Source organism: Lepus europaeus, chromosome 5 (genome assembly GCF_033115175.1).
Source record: "Lepus europaeus isolate LE1 chromosome 5, mLepTim1.pri, whole genome shotgun sequence".
NCBI classification, from domain to species: Eukaryota; Metazoa; Chordata; class Mammalia; order Lagomorpha; family Leporidae; genus Lepus; species Lepus europaeus.
In genome coordinates, this window is record NC_084831.1 from 111,518,484 (window position 1) to 111,534,235 (window position 15,752).

Below are 15,752 nucleotides of genomic sequence, written 5' to 3' on the forward strand. Positions count from 1 at the left end.
CTTTGTCTCTCTCTCTCTCTCTCTCTCTCTCTCTCTTTGTAACTCTATCTTTCAGACAAATAAATAAATATTTAACTAAAAAAAAAAAAAGGAAAATAAATGAAAACAAACATGCAGAAGAAGCTGCTGAGGCCAGGAGAAGTGAAGTGAACTCCCAGTGTGGCCAAACCCAGACCAGATCTCATTCCTGCTGATTCCAAGTCCAAATTTCCACACTAGATAGCTTGGAACTCTACCTCTTTCTTCGAAGGAAGACACGTGCTTGTTCACACCCCCAACCTTCCCAATGCTTCTTTCCCGATTCCAAGTACTTATGTTTACCCAAGCGTGAGTTTGATTACATCTGTGACATCAATCACAAAGCACAACGCTCACAGGCCACCAGTGTTGACTGAAGGTAATTTTTATGATATTGCTTAAATATGTACACGTGTAAAACTAGGAGTACACACTCCTGAGTCATACAAGCCTTAGGCTAAAGTAAATGTACAGATTATTATCATCAAAAGACTATAACAAATAAAGTTCAAAGTGTCGAAGGTAATCAAGGAGCTGGTTTTGCTGAAAGTTGATTGCCTCTCATAAAACGACAGCCACCATTCAGGTCCCTCTGCACCTGGCCGGCCGGACACCACACGCCGCTCAGTGCCACTGGAGGCACCGCAAAGCCTGGACTCCACCGTAATGTCATGTGGCCTTCGTGTGCAACGACCGTGGCTTCCATGTCTGTCTATTCTAAAGCGTGGCTACTCACGGCCAAGCCCTGAGGACAGCTTTGAGGACACCTTGCCTTAGAAAGGTGACTGAATGATTGTGAGCATGCTTATTCTTTATCTTACCATACAAAGGAAGACAATCAACATAAACACTCTCCATGAAAAGCTTGTGGGTCCCCTAGAATTCCTCCACAGCAGGCGGCTTTGTGCTGGGTTTTGGCGAAAGAGAAAAAAAATGCCTTGGATGAGAAGGTAGGGGGATTTTGCTCCACACTGCCCCCTGGTGGCAACTTCCTTCACGACATCTTCCCTAGCACAATTCTGGAGAGGCTGCTCTTGGCCCACTAGGGCAGGGGACAGAGGACTGCAACAGGGAAGACCAGTGGTTTGGCTGGGCTGAGTGTCTTGGGCGACAAGATGGGGATGCGAGCTAGGATAACTCTGGTCGTAGTTAAGTCAGAGTTCCTTCTGAAAAAAGATGCAATGCCTCGCCTTGAGAAAGAGGGAATGTTGTACCTCCTGGAATAGGTGGCTGGGACTCCAAAGACAGAAGCAAGTAGAGCGGATCCTGTGGGGAGGCAGGGAGGCAGGCTGTCCCCCACAGGGAGTTGGTGGCTGCCCCTGACTCCCTTGGCCTCCTTCTGGGACCCTGTCCCCCTGCACCTCCCAAGTCTCTGGGAAGCTGGAGACAGGTGCTAGCTGAGGAGCAGAAAGCCATCCAAAGAGTTCAGCGTTCAGAGCCTCTGTCTCTGCCCACGTTTAAAAACGCTGGCCCTGGGGCCGTCACTGTGGTGTAGCTGGTTAATGCCCTGGCCTGAAGGGCCGGCATCTCATATAAGCACCCGTTCGAGACCCGGCTGCTCCTCTGCCGATCCAGCTCTCTGTTATGGCCTGGGAAAGCAGTGGAGGATGGCCCAAGTCTTTGGGCCCCTGCACCCGTGTGGGAGACCTGGAAGAAAGAAGCTCCTGGCTCCTGGCTTCGGATTGGTGTAGCTCTGGCCGTTGTGGCCAATTGGGGATGGAAGACCTCTCTCTCTGTCTCTCTGCCTCTCCTCTCTCTGTGTAACGCTTTCAAATAAATAAATAAATCTTAAAAAAAACCAAACCAACAAAAATGCTGGCCCTGGTGCTGGTGTTGCTGCCAGCACTCCCAGACGTCCTAAGAGACAGTGCCCAGATCCCTGGGTGCTAGAAGCATGGCCTGCTCAGGGCTATGTCCCCTCTCCTGGGTTGGAATCTTACCCTTTTGGGAACTGTGACTAAAATGCAGTTTGGACTCTCACAGACTTTCCAGTTCCACTGCTTCCTCATTGAATCAGGTTTCTTAAAACATGCAAGCCTCAGCTGTCTCACCTGTAGAACGGGGGCTCCCATGCCTTTGGCTCAGACTTCCGGTGAGAATTAAGCAGGCTCAAGTCTCTAAGACACGTGGCCCGGTGCCCGTGGCACTCAGGGGCTATTTGACTGCAGGGTGCATCCTTGTTGAGTTGCCTATGTTTGAAACCCTGCTGGTGTAGAAGCTTCCACTTCAGTACCCTCTAGGGCTCACTCCACCCGGCTGTGACCACACTGATGGCTCCTCACCCTGTACTGGCCACCATCACTGGCTGCACCACTGGAGCTCTGGAGATGCCACCACTCTTCCCCAAACAGGGACAACCTTGGGTTTCATGCTGTGACTTTTCGTTTATCCAACCAAGGGGCTCTGCCACACCCCGGACAGTCTAATTATTTGGCCCCTCTTGAGAGTGTGTGATCCTCTAGCTTAGATTTGTTGGTGAAGCCAAAAGATATTCTGAGGCCTTCTTTAGCCTCGCAGCTATTTCGGGCCCCAGCTTAGACGTGGGGAGAGAACCCAGCGCTCTCTGCCCGTGTCTCAGCCACAACATCCCCAGACTGGCCCTTTTATGTTCCCGACACCCTCGGATTCAAAATAGCACAAGCCGGAGGCGGTGACTGTAGGAGCTGGGGTGGAGCCGAGGGGAGCACGTGCCGGCCCGTCTGCAGCGAAGCTCAGAGGCTTGGGGAGCAGTGAGGTCCGGACGTTGGGCCTGAGCTCCAGAGAGGCAGCCAGGGTTCAACCCCGGCCCTGGGAGCCCGCAGGGAGCAGCAGTGGCAGCTCTCCGGCTCTGGCCGGACGGAGGAGAGCTCATTTTGTGCCTTGTGAGTGCTCAGGTTGTATCGGTCTTTCCGGAGGATCACTCAGTCATTTATTCCATGAATACATAACCGAGTGCCCGGTGTGTGCCAGTCACTGTCTTAGGCAAAGCAGACAAGAAACCACCTGCTCTTTTGAAGCCTCGTTGTGACCAAGCTCCTAGCTAATTTGCATGGGCTTTTCTGGTTGGCAGAGCGCTTGGCCATAGCTTCTTTCAGTAGATAATCCTATTGAATACTCTGTGCTAACACGATGGGTGTAAGTCCTCTACCTGCCTGCTCTTATTTAATCCTTCCAGTAATCCTCTGAGCCAGACGCCACTCCGTTTTATTGACAAGCCAGCAGAGAGTCCAGAAGAATGAGTGCATTGTGTGAGGGCCACATGGCCAGCAAGTGGCAAGTGGCAGCGCCGGATAGCTGGACCCAGGGATGCCTGGCTTCAGGGCCCAGGCAACATCTTCCCCTTGGGCACAGAGAAGCAGGTGGCCTCCCTTTCAGATGTGGAGCTCCGTGGGAAGCAAGGCATCTGTGGAATGCTGTGAGTCCACAGCTGGACGGAACTTGGCTTTGAGATTTCCCGAAGCAGGAGTCCGTCCAACTCAGCCCAAGAAGGTGCAGACTGGGTGCTGCCTTTGGCTTTGTGTTCTCGGGCACTCCCTGCAGTGTGGGGCAGCCCCCGCCAGGGCTGGATACTGTCCCCGTTTCACAGCCTTCCTGAGTTTGTGAGGGACTGTCCACCCCGCCCTGTCCACCTGACGGTCCCCTTGGGGACCCCCTTCCTCCGGCGCAGCGGTAACCGACTGTGCCCTGCCTTGCTCTTGTTTCTTTGCCTGCTCCCAGGAGACAGCGTGCCCCTGGTGGGGTGCGGCTGCCTCCTCTGCACTCTGGCAGCTCTCGGCCTCGCATCTGACCTGGTGCTTATCTCACTCCTTGGGAACATCCCCGCTCCGTGCCTGTCCGTGCCACTGCACAGAACAGCACTGCCATGGACTAGGTGCTCAGCCAATGGTTCTTGAGTGAGTGTTGAAGGAATTCGTAATGCGTGTTCATTCTTGGGAGATACTCAAATGGAGCTGGCCCGAACAGAGAGATTGGGTCAGTTATTGTTTGGCCACAAATGCCTCCCACAAGAGGGAAGTTCCTGTTTCGTCTTCCCTACAGTCTGGGCCGTGCTGTTACTGGGGCCTGTGGCATTCCACCACTCCCTGGGGCTCCTGGGTAGCACTGTTTGGAGGTTCTTTCTGAAAGCTGTGGCTGGCAGCTTGATCCCTGGTCCACCTGAGCTGGGCATGCTAATGTAGGGTGGTTAGGGCCTGAAGCCAGCCTGGATGTCTTGCTGTCTTGACCGTGTCCTGCCTGACCACCGAGGAAATGAGCCATTTCTGCGAGGTCCAGGAAGACTCAGAGTGAATTCCCGTGGCATCATGGAGGATGCGAAGACAGTGCCCGTGTCCCTGACTCTCATCCTCTATGCTCTGCTCCTCTCCTGGGAGATCACCCTGCAGCGGCGACAGCCTGCCTGTCGTGTGATGGCCCTGAGATCAGCTGTCCGGGAAGATTCCTTCATGTTCTTAAACTGTTGCCTGTTGATCCTGCTCAACTCTTCCTGGATCCTTGCTCAGCATCAACCCTTTGGCCAAAGGTCAAACAGCCGAGAAACACACCTGTGAATTCTTCAATACCTGGGGTTTCACTGGATTTCCTTTCTTTAAATCCCTACTCCCTGCCAACCCAATAAAAGCCTATTTTTGTCCATGATGCCACTTTGAGGCCAATCCTCATGTAATTTGTGGACCTAGATCTAAATAAGGCAAACAGACTCTTTTTGTTGTTGTTGACAACAGGATTTTTTTTTAAAGTGGGCGGGGTAAGCATTTTTCCAATTGTCCCCTTCCTTCCAGCCTCTGTCGCACGGTACACGGTACACAGTGTGCTGGAAGCACTGTTGGGACCGGGAGTGTGGGGGGAGGCCAGACAGCCTGGTTTGACTTCCAGATCTACATCTCACTGGCCGTGCAACTGGACCTCTCTGCACCCCAGCTTCCTCATCCCTCACCTGGGCGGTGACATCATCATCATCTTCATCATTGTAAATGGCCTGTCACTCATATTTCTGTTGTGAGGGGTAAATGAGTCAATGCATCCAAGCGTTTAGGATTTGCAATGGATCTTCCCTGGGCACCTACTCTGAGCCGGACCAGATGTGACACTGCAGCCACACCCGGGAACAAATGGGAAATCTCTGCCCTGTGGCACCCAAGGATTAGGAGAGACGTGGGAAGGACAGACAATACAGAAATGAGATTGCACAGTGAGCCTGGTGACAAATGCTTTTGATGAAGAGAAAAGGAAGGAGGTGAAGGGTTCTTGAGCGCAGTCAAAAAAGGAGGTGAGGGAGGCCCTGCAGAGAAAGCAACGCTCCAAGAAAACTGGAGGGAAGTGGTGAGCCAGCCACAGGGAGATCTGGGGGAACAGTGTTGAGGTGGGTGGGACAGCAACCACAGGGGCAGCCCCCGTGTTCGATACAATCGCAGCTATTTTATTGTTACCAGTCTGGTCCCTGGAAGGCATGTGAGGGTGGAACTTTGGTTGATCGTGGCTGTGTAAACTGGTCTTGTGTCTCTGGACTTGATTGGGGACAGGCAGAAGGGAAGGAGAGGGAGTGTGGGCAATGCAGGGAGATGCTCGAGAGCCATGCTACATCTGTCTGTGGGTGAGTTCCCTGAGTGCAGAGACCTTGGCCTCCAGCCGGGCTGGTGGTCACCAGCTCTAAATTGTGAGCGAAGGCAAACACACATTCAGGCAGGCAGTCATGTCCTGTGCTGCAAGGCCTGAAAGAGAATAAGGAGTCGTGATGGACAGGAAGAAACCAAAGCTTTACTTTAGGGCCCTGTGTGTCTAGTTGGGCTGATGATTCAAGGCCAACGGCTTGGTGGCTGCAGAGCAATTCCTATTTCCAGCTCATTAGAAACAGTCAGTTGGTTTAACTGCAAGGCTTCTTCCTAATTTGATGCCCATCTAAGCAGATTGGAGACATTTTTGCCAGAGCTGCTATTTTAGCAGGCAACAATTTGTGTGCCCACCAGGAAACCAGGTTTGGTATGAAAATAGAGACTTACCCTGGCATCCTGCCTCCAGGGACCAACAGTAGCCTGCTTTCTGTCCCTGCAGCTGCTTATGTGGACATCCAGCCAGAAGAGGGGTGTGGGCTGGGGAGGGAACGCGGGTGCCCAGGATGTGTGCTATTTGCAGACACAACGAGAGGCAGGAGGAATCGGCTGTGGTCAGGCTGTCTTGTGAGGTGAGGGTAACAGCGTGTGCCTCGTGTTGTTATTGTCGCGGGTGCCCAGGATGCTCTCTGCACAGGTGCCTGGTGCATGGCAGGTGCAGGTGAGTGTCCCTCCCCACTTTTTCCTCCCCTGGATGTGGCAGACAGCCCCCTGGAGTCTGATCTCCTCCCTCTCACTTGACCCAGGGACAGAAGCTGTTAAGTCTGGGGGGTGGAGGATGGAGAGAAGAAATTGACCAGCGGCAAAACACATGGGGTGTGTGGGATCCACAGACAAAAGGGACCATCAGCTGGACTCCACGCTAAGAATGAGACCCTGTCCTGGGCGAAGCAGCCAGGCACAGTCACCCACTAGTCCCCCTGGGACCTCCACCCACTGCTGGTTGGACCCCAAGTGCTGGCAGCAAGATGAAACCAGACATGGTGCAGCCGCTAAAGCCCAAGCATGGGACTGCACGGATGGAAACCACAAGTCACAGCTGGCAGGTGCATGGGTGGGAGGGCTCCTCATGGTTTCTGACCTCCCAACTCTTTTCTTGTTTGCAAAAACTAGCCCAGTACCTACAAGGCTTGCACAGCCGGGGTCATTTTCATTGCAATAGGGAAAATTTACCCCTCCCAGATTCCTAAGATATGTAGAACAAGCAGACCCTGGGAAGGGCAGGAAGGTGGCTAGAACAAGAGACTCAAATGCCACCATTATTCCATTCCCTGTTCATCTCTGTGTGACTGCAACCCCTGTCCTGGGAACAACTGGCTTCTCTCACAAGAGGAGTCTGACCTTGACTTTCTGGATGCCCAGATTCCAGGGGAAGAAGTATTGTTTTTTTAAATTTTCTACAAACTTCCCTGAAGCCAGGACACTGCTCCCCCGGCCCAGCCTGTGGCACTTCATTGCATCTAGCTGAGGTGGTGGCTGGGCCTGGAGGGGTGGGCATGGGTGTGTGTGTGGTGTAGGAGAGACTGCATGGGCTCACACTGAGTTACAGGGACTGTACTCGGAGATGGGGCACTGTTGCAATGCAGGCAGCAGCTCCAGTTGGTGGCTATTACATTCTCCAGCTTAGCATAAAGCATGCGCGCGCACACACATGCTCCATAAACTTCATTCCATATGTCCCCAAATGTTGCTGCCTGACATGTTGTGACACGCCACATGCAGTCACACATGCAATGAGCTGATTCAAAATCGAGTCAGCTACCGAAATGGCCAAGGTGATGTCATGGAGCCATTGTTCTCTGAGTCTAGACAGCAGGTGATCTCTGTTCCTTCTGCGTCTTCTTGAGATGCCATCTGATATTCATCGGACTATGGATTACTTAGCAAATGAAACCACTAATAACACACCCTGTCCTCAAAGTCTATGCCAACACAACTTCTCCAGTCTTAATATTCCTTGGCGTGTTTGTTCTGCCTAACCCCTTCCAGGCCATGTTGAGTTCAAATGAGGGCCACAGAGTGGGCACTGCTGAGCAGTGGAACCTGCAGGGGAGATATTCACTTCCTGCAGCTGGTTGGGGTAGGGGTGTCCTAGAAAAACATTTCAGAGGAACTTGAAGGCTTATGTTCCCCCATGCCCGGCCCCTCCCACCCTCTCTTCTAATGGTAAGGATCCCCCCTCTTTCCTGATCGTGCTGTATACACATATGAAAGACTGAGTTTTTAGATGCAAGTGGACATTCCATTTGGTAGCTTGAGGTATCAGTTTCTGAACTTAACTTTTAGCGATTTCAAGCCACTAATTAGCAGGCTCATAGTAATTAGGTAAGAGCTGGATTTTGTAAGCCTATGGGGGAGATGTCTGGCATTTGGTTTACTCTTCTCTTACATTAGGTTAGACCAGTGCTCTCGGAAGCAACCATCTGATTCTGTGGTCTTAACTTGTCTCATCTCTATCAAACTATTTGATGGTGGCAGCTATGGGTGCCCCCAAACCTTACCCCATGTTACCATAAAACATAAATTAATGACTGTTTTGCCAATTTTTTTAAACTAAGGACTATTGATTCCCTATCTCTGAAATAAAGTAGAAGTGTATATTGTCTTCACGCTCACCTTGGTGCAATGACCCAAGATATTTTTGATGAATTTCCTGAGATTTGCAACTCCATCCAGAACCAGTTTTTGAGATTATTTAACTTTCTTTTTATTTGAAAACATCAGATTCTGACTCTGGTTGGTTTCAGCAAAAGCTAAAGGGAGAAGAACACTTTTTGGAAGAGTGCTGGAGTGTCAGTGCAGGGCAAACTGTCGAATTACACAACCAAACCGTGGGAAGGGGAGAAACCAGGCCCATGCTGAAGGCCTCAGTGATGGACACTTGTGGCCCTTCTGTTCAAGACCCTGAGGTTAACGCGAATCAGTCTCAGTGAAAACCGGGCTTGGTGTTTCTCTGGAACAAACTTGACGTTGGCTCAGCCTGGAACTGCTGTTTGACTATGGCCAGAAGCTGGATTATACAGTGTAGACAAGTCTCCCCAGGGTGGAGGGTCAGAGTACACGTGCTGTGTTAGGGGCCGGATGCAGAGAAGGGGAGGTTCTTGTGAGGGTGGCAGCCTGCTCACCAAGGGTCTGCTTCAGCTGGGTGTTGTGTCTGTGTGTGTGTGTGTGTACGTGCACAGGCCGCATCCTGCACTGCCCCTGTCCTGCCACGGCCATACTCTCTGTGTACTAGGACTCAGTATAGTGCTGACTGACTGATTAAAATGTTTCACTATCAAAAACCGGGTGATCTTAGAAAAGGTTTAAGACCAAGTTCAAGACGATGGTGACTTGTGGAGGGAGAAAACAAGGAGATGACTCGAAGGTGGAGAAGGGAGAGCTAAACAGAAAAGCTTTGCCTAGGTGGCTGGGGCTTTCCCTGGCATCCTCGGATCCCCAAACCCCTCTTCTCTGACGTCAGCCTGTTCCATCTGCTCCGTCCCCTGGGCTCTGAGCGTGCTGATCTGCCTTACCCTGGACAGTTTTCATGCAAGTTGCATCTTCCAAACTACACACCAAGATCTCCAAAGGCAGAATTTGTGGTTTCTTTCTTTCTTTCTTTTTTTTTTTTTTTTTTTTTTGAGATTTCCGTTATAGTCCAATGTCATTTAGAGCAAGTTTTGTAGCTGCCAATACTTTGGTTCTCTATTACTCCATGTGCACATGATTATTTTCCTGGATGAGTTTTAGACTCATTTCACCACATCTTCATGTTCGCCCATATTTTACATCAAGCCCATGGTCCCCTCACACACTTAAACATGCAATGAAAACACTTTGGCGGGGCAGGTGTTTGGTGAAGACCCGTGCATCCCGGATCGGAGCGCCTGGGCTTGATAACTGGCTGTAGCTCCTGACTCCAGCTTCCTGCCAATGCGGATCCTGGGAAGCAGTGACGATTGCTCAGGCAATTGGTTTCCTCTCACCTACAATGGAGACATGGATTGAGTTCCTGGCTCCCAGCTTCACTCCAGACTCTGTTGGGCTGGCTGTTATGGGTATTTTCAGAATGAATCAGTAGATGGTAGGTCTGCCCCCCCAACCCTGCCTCTCAGTATGTAGCAAAAAATTTAAAAATACTCTGATGATGACAATTAGGATAGTCAGCATGGAGGGGTCTGATATACCATAATGGGAGAAAGAATTGAGTAAGTGGGGCCAGCGCTGTGGCATAGTGGGTAAAGCTGCTGTCTGTAGTGCTGGCATCCCATATGGGCACCAATTCGCATCATGGCTACTCAACTTCTGATCCAACTCTTTGCTATGGCCTGGGAAAGCAGTGGAAGATGGCCCAAGTCCTTGGGCCCCTGCACCCACGTGGGAGACCCAGAAGAAGCTTTTGGCTCCTGGCTTCAGATCAGCACATTTCCAGCCATTGCAGCCAATTGGGAATGAACCAGCAGATGAAAGACCTCTCTCTGCCTTTCCTTCTCTCTGTGTGTAACTTTGATTTTCAAATAAATAAATAAATCTTTAGAAAAAGAATTGAGTAAGTTTTCCTATTTATGTCTTTTTGTTTAAAACACTTTAATTTGAAGGGCAGCGCTGTGGCACAATGTGTTAAGCTGCAGCTTGAGACACTTGCATTCCGTATCAGAGTGCCAATTTGAGTCCCGGTCCCTCCACTTTTGGATCCAGCTTCCTGTTAATGCATCCCAGGAGGCAGTGGACGATTGCTCAAGTGCCTGGACTCTAGCCACCCACATGGGAGATCTGAGTGGGGCTCCTGGTTTCAGTAGGCATTGGAAGAATGAATCAGCAGATGAAATTATCTCCCCCCCCCTTTCTTTGTCTTGTGCTCTTTCAACTAGATGAAAACAAATTGAAAATAAACATTTAAAAACTGAAGTTGATATTATAGCAATGACTATGTGTGAAATTAATATTCTGTTTAGAATAAGATTTAAATAATGTCACAAAGACACAATTTGGCTCATTTTTTACTGACCACTAATAAATGACTAATAAATGTTTAATCAATTGCTGGTGTTCTTTCAAGTTCAAGTGGATTACATATTTCTAATTCTACATGAGACGATTTCTATCAGAAATCTGGCTAGCTGCCTTTTGCATAGTAGGCATTCAATAGATAGTAACTAAAGTACAGTGGTTATATAAATAATTCACCTTGAATCATGCTTAGGCTAAACTTTCCATCAAAGGCCCTTCGCAGTTTTCTAACTTCTTGTTCTTAAAACTCTCCTGGGGCTGGCACCGTGGCTCACTTGGCTAATCTTCCACCTGTGGCGCCGGCATCCCATATGGGCTCCGGGTTCTAGTCCCGGCTGCTCCTCTTCCAGTCCAGCTCTCTGCTGTTGCCTGGGAAGGCAGTGGAGGATCGCCCAAGTGCTTGGGCGCCTGCACCTGTGTGGGAGACCAGGAAGTAGCACCTGGCTCCTGGCTTCGGATCGGCACAGCGCCGGCCATAGTGGCCATGTGGGGGGTGAACCAACAGAAGGAAGACCTTTCTCTCTGTCCTCTCTCACACTGTCTATCTGTCAAAAATATACACACACACACATATATATATACATATATATATATATGAACTCTCCTAAGACACTTCTATTTAGCCTAGTGGGCCTTGATGGGTGAGGTGGGGAACCAGGATCAGAACCCCCTGCACAAGATTCATTCCTTTCTCCCCTCGAGGAATCAACAGGAATCCTCTTCTCTCTCAGGTGTTTCATGGGGGAACTGTGTTGTGATCCCTTGGCCTTGTCTTTTCTTTCTTTCCTGCCTGTCTTTTTAAAACCCAGAGATACTGAAGAATTTATGTTTCTGCTTTGCTTGAGGGAAACCTCTCATTTCTGGTCTCTCTCTTACCACTGGCTAAAGGCAAAACTGGAGAGAAAAATCACACTACAGAGCGAGACAGTTAAAACAGCCACACAGTCACGTCGCTAACCCAGCTCTAAGCTGCTCTCCCCCAGGCTGCTTCTTTGAAACTCATTCTACGTAGAATAGCACTGGCAGATGTAGAGCAGCTTCCAGGCTGCCTTTTGTAAAGCAGCCCGTTTTCTAGGAGGAAGGATAAAGAAGCAAGGTTTTGGGGACAGTTTCTGCTCAAATCTCGCATGACAACTTCCTAGCTGCATGATGTCTCTGTGCTTTGGTTCTATGTCTATAAATGGAGATAATAATAGCTCCAGTCTTACAGGACAAAAAAAGCACCTGGCTCATAATAAGTACTCAACAAGTATCAGCTCTCATTATTTTTAATGAGTACCTAATTATTGGGTGCCTGCTATGTGCTGACCATTGTGTGTATATGTAAGCAGACACCCACATTTCCCCCAGTATTTACTGTGGATCTGCCCCAATCTATATCAAGAATAGTACTTAGTCTGTTTTATTCGCTGCTGGCAGTTATAGCTAGCGATGCCTGGGACATAGTGAGCACCCAAAACATTATGGAATTATATGGATGTTTAGGAAAATTCTAAACATGTGCAGATATATGCTTGTATATTCACATGCATACAACTATATATATGTATGTGTGTGTGTGTGCATGTGTGTGTGTAAAATAGATCTAAAAAATATAAAAGGCTTTTCCTGGTATCTCCATATGGTTCCAAACATAAATATGCACAATTAGAAATATAAAGTGTTTTCTTGCCAGGAATCTTGATCCTTGGATATGGCTAGTCAGCAAAGAGCAGACTGTGAGATATTTGGGTAATATACTCCAATCTCGGAAAATTCTGAGGTTTCAAGAAAGTAGGGAATCAGAAGAAGGAGTAGACAGTGGTCTCCAGAGAGGAGGTGATGCTGAGAGAAGGGAAATTGGGGCAGGCAGCCAGGCCAGGGCTCTGGGGATCTGGGCTATCAGATCCTTGGGCTGATTAGCTGATCCCCAGGGAGGCAGCCCTGGGTCTTCCCCGGTTTGCTGGGGTGGAGTAGTGTGTGTGTGGGTGTTGGGGTGGGGGGGGGGCATTGTTCCTTTCCAATCATTTCCTGGGCTTCCTCTGGGCCATGCATTCATAAATGCAGCATTGCTTTTTTCTGGCCATCCAAAGCTTGCTTTTTTATTTAGGTCAGATGGCTCGGTTTCCCAGAGCACTGGGGAATGTTTTAAATGACAATTCCTGGACATTTTAAGTCCTCTGCTGAGTCACTGCTTAAGAACTTTCCTGCAAGAGCGCCTGAGACTCACCAAGTCCCCCAGTGCAGCGCTACGGACTTAGCAACGGGCCTAAACCAAACAGAAGTTGACTTTGAGGTTTCTCAGTGCTTAAGGTGGGGAGAGAATCCCAGGAATCCCTGCCACACGAGCAGTCCCCTCCTGATCTAGTGCAGCCTTTGGCCAAAGGCTTTGCCTCTGGCAGCCCCAGACCACAGGGACCTCCTGCTGGAGGCTCTCCTGCTCTGCTCCGCCCCTCCTGGGGCTTCCACTCCCCTGCCCACCCACTCCACCATCCTGGGGCCCCTGGAGACCATCTAAGCATGACACCGAAATCAAAGGAAGGGGAAGGCCTGGCATGGATCCTGTCATGAGCTATCTGTTTTCTTTGGAGAAACAACAGGGACTCACATAAAATGCAGCCTAGCAGGCACATACTAAGCTAGTAGATCCCTAGTAATGTCCATCCTCCTCATTTGGGAATTTTTGAGGTTTATGGATACTTAGCGTAATTCCATTCATTTAGCAAATCAATGACGTACAGAGAGCTCTTTATCTGCTGACACAGTAAACCATGTTAGCAGCAGGCTTGCAGACAGCACCGATTACAAGCAATTCACAAAAGGGTTTATCTAGTTAGCAATGGTGAGCCCTCAAAATGAGCTCATTAGTTTAGCATTCATTTATCACAGGTATAGTGGGAGCTTGCCATGTGGAAGGCTGCAAGCGGGGAAGTCATATAAATTAGAAGGAAATAAATATTTATTTTGCCATGCACAGTAGAGTGCTTTCCCCATCTTTGCAACAATGACTTTGTAAGGGCTGGTATTGGCCACCCCATCCCATCCATTCTTAGCTTTCTTTTGGAAACAGAACTTTATTCTGAGTTTTAGCACTGCATGTGGCTGCCCAGCTATTCTTGAATAGGATGATTGAAGAATCAGAGACTCAGGTTTGCTAAACATTTCCCAGCCTCCCTTGCAGCTAGGTGTGGTCACGTGACTAAGTCCTAGTCCACAGGGTTTGAATGAAAGTTATGTACACAACTGGGGGGCAGAGTCCTTACCAGAGGAGCTATTTCCTCTCAGCTTTACTACTCCAGGATCTGGAAAGAAAGTGGTTCTGGGGCTGAGGAGTCAGCTTTAGCCCGTCTGGGCAATGGCAGGGCCATGAGACAAGAAAGAACCCAGGAGAACAGAGTCTTCTGTGGTCATGTGAAAGAAGAAAAAGCTTCTGTCTTATCTGAGGCTTCTTCTCTTGGGATGCCTTTGCTTTATCAGCCTGGTCTCTACAGTTCCAATATGGCGGATGGGAAACCAACCCTAACGATGAGAAATTGAAGAGGCTAAGCATGCTTTCTAAAATTACTGATGCTGCATGGCAGAACCCGAACTGGGACTTGGATCTGATATAGTCTACTCTGTCATGCTGTCTTCCTTAACAGGAACAGAGACACAGCTGTGAAGCCTCCAGGATTCCCAAAAGAGGGGTTACACTGCCGTTCCCATGAGATGTTAATGGCTCATCGTATGAAACCTCAACAGAAAGCAGGCAGGCTCTGATGTTTGCTGAAAAACCTGTTATGTGCCAGGCATCCCATGTGTCCCTACAGTGCTACACTGAAGACACATATGCTGCTCTCAAGATGTGTACAACCTCAGATCTATTCTTAAGTGACAGCTCCACAGTGAGGGGAGAGAGGGAGCAAAGGTACTCAGTGGGAGAAAAGAGATAGTGAACCTGATTGTGTGGGATCAGGGGATATTTCGAGAGGGAGGTGGCACTGAGTGTGGGTCTTGCAGAATAGGGAGAATATTGGGAGAAAAGAGCATTGCAAGCCAAGGCCAAGAGCAGGAGAGCACAAGGGGTGCCCCCACCACGTGGCCAGAACACAAAGCTCCACTGTGAGAGAAAATGGACGGCAATGGTTGGGGCTGACATCAGATTAGAAAGGGCCTACAGCAACGCACTCAAAGGCTCAGCCCGGGCTGGGTGTTTGGCACAGCAGTTAAGACACCACTGGGGAGGCCCACATCTGATATCAAGGGCCTGTCTCCACTTCCAACCCAGCTCCCTGCTAATAGGCACCGTAGGAAAGCAGCAATTGGTAGCACAAGTACTCGGGTCCCTGCCCGCAATGTGGGAGATCCAGGTGGAGCTACAGGCACTCTCACTCACTCGCTCCCCCCCACCTCATCTTTCAAATAAAATGAAAATGACTAAATAAAAATTAAAGGATTCAGACTTCATGTACAGGGTCAAGGGTGCCTGCCGAGTTTGGAATGAGATGGTGGAAAAGCCAGAGATTTGGAGTTGGTGGTCATCTACTAAGTCATGGCTGTGCCTCAGGCACTGGACAGTGATGAATCTGTCAGTAACAAGGATGGCAGCGTGGAGGAGGACAGACAGGAAACCAGCAGGCCAGCTAGCAGACTAAGTAGGGAAGCAGCGGCAGGATGTGAGAGCGGTTGTGAGGGCCGGTCAGACTGCACTTGGCAGCCGGCTGGGTGTGGGAGGTAAGCAAGAGAGAGCCGCCCAAGATAACTTAGAGGTTTGCTTTTGTCCCAGAGCTTGAAGGGAAGAAAATCACTCCGAGGTATTCAGACCAGCTTTTTTTCTTAATTAACACAGTGCACAGGAAGCCCTGCCGGCAGCTTCAAAGAGCTCCATTCCTCCCAGGACTAGTTTTCAAGCAGGTGCACAGAGGCGGTGTGGCGAAGCTGCGTGCAAGTGAGTCCTCTGACCCCGCACACTGGAGCCCAGCAGTCGTGCCTCACTTCACGGCTGGAGTGGTGCAGAAGACTGGGAGCAGCCTTCCCACAGCCCTGCTGTGTGACTGCGGCTGACGGAGTATTCTTTAACCAACAGGTACCTTAGGAGTTTGTAAATGCATCCAATGTAGGGAAATACTGTGGAGGGTCCTGGGAATCTCAGAAAACAGGGAATGGGATATCTATAGTCCATTATTTCCACTGGCTTTG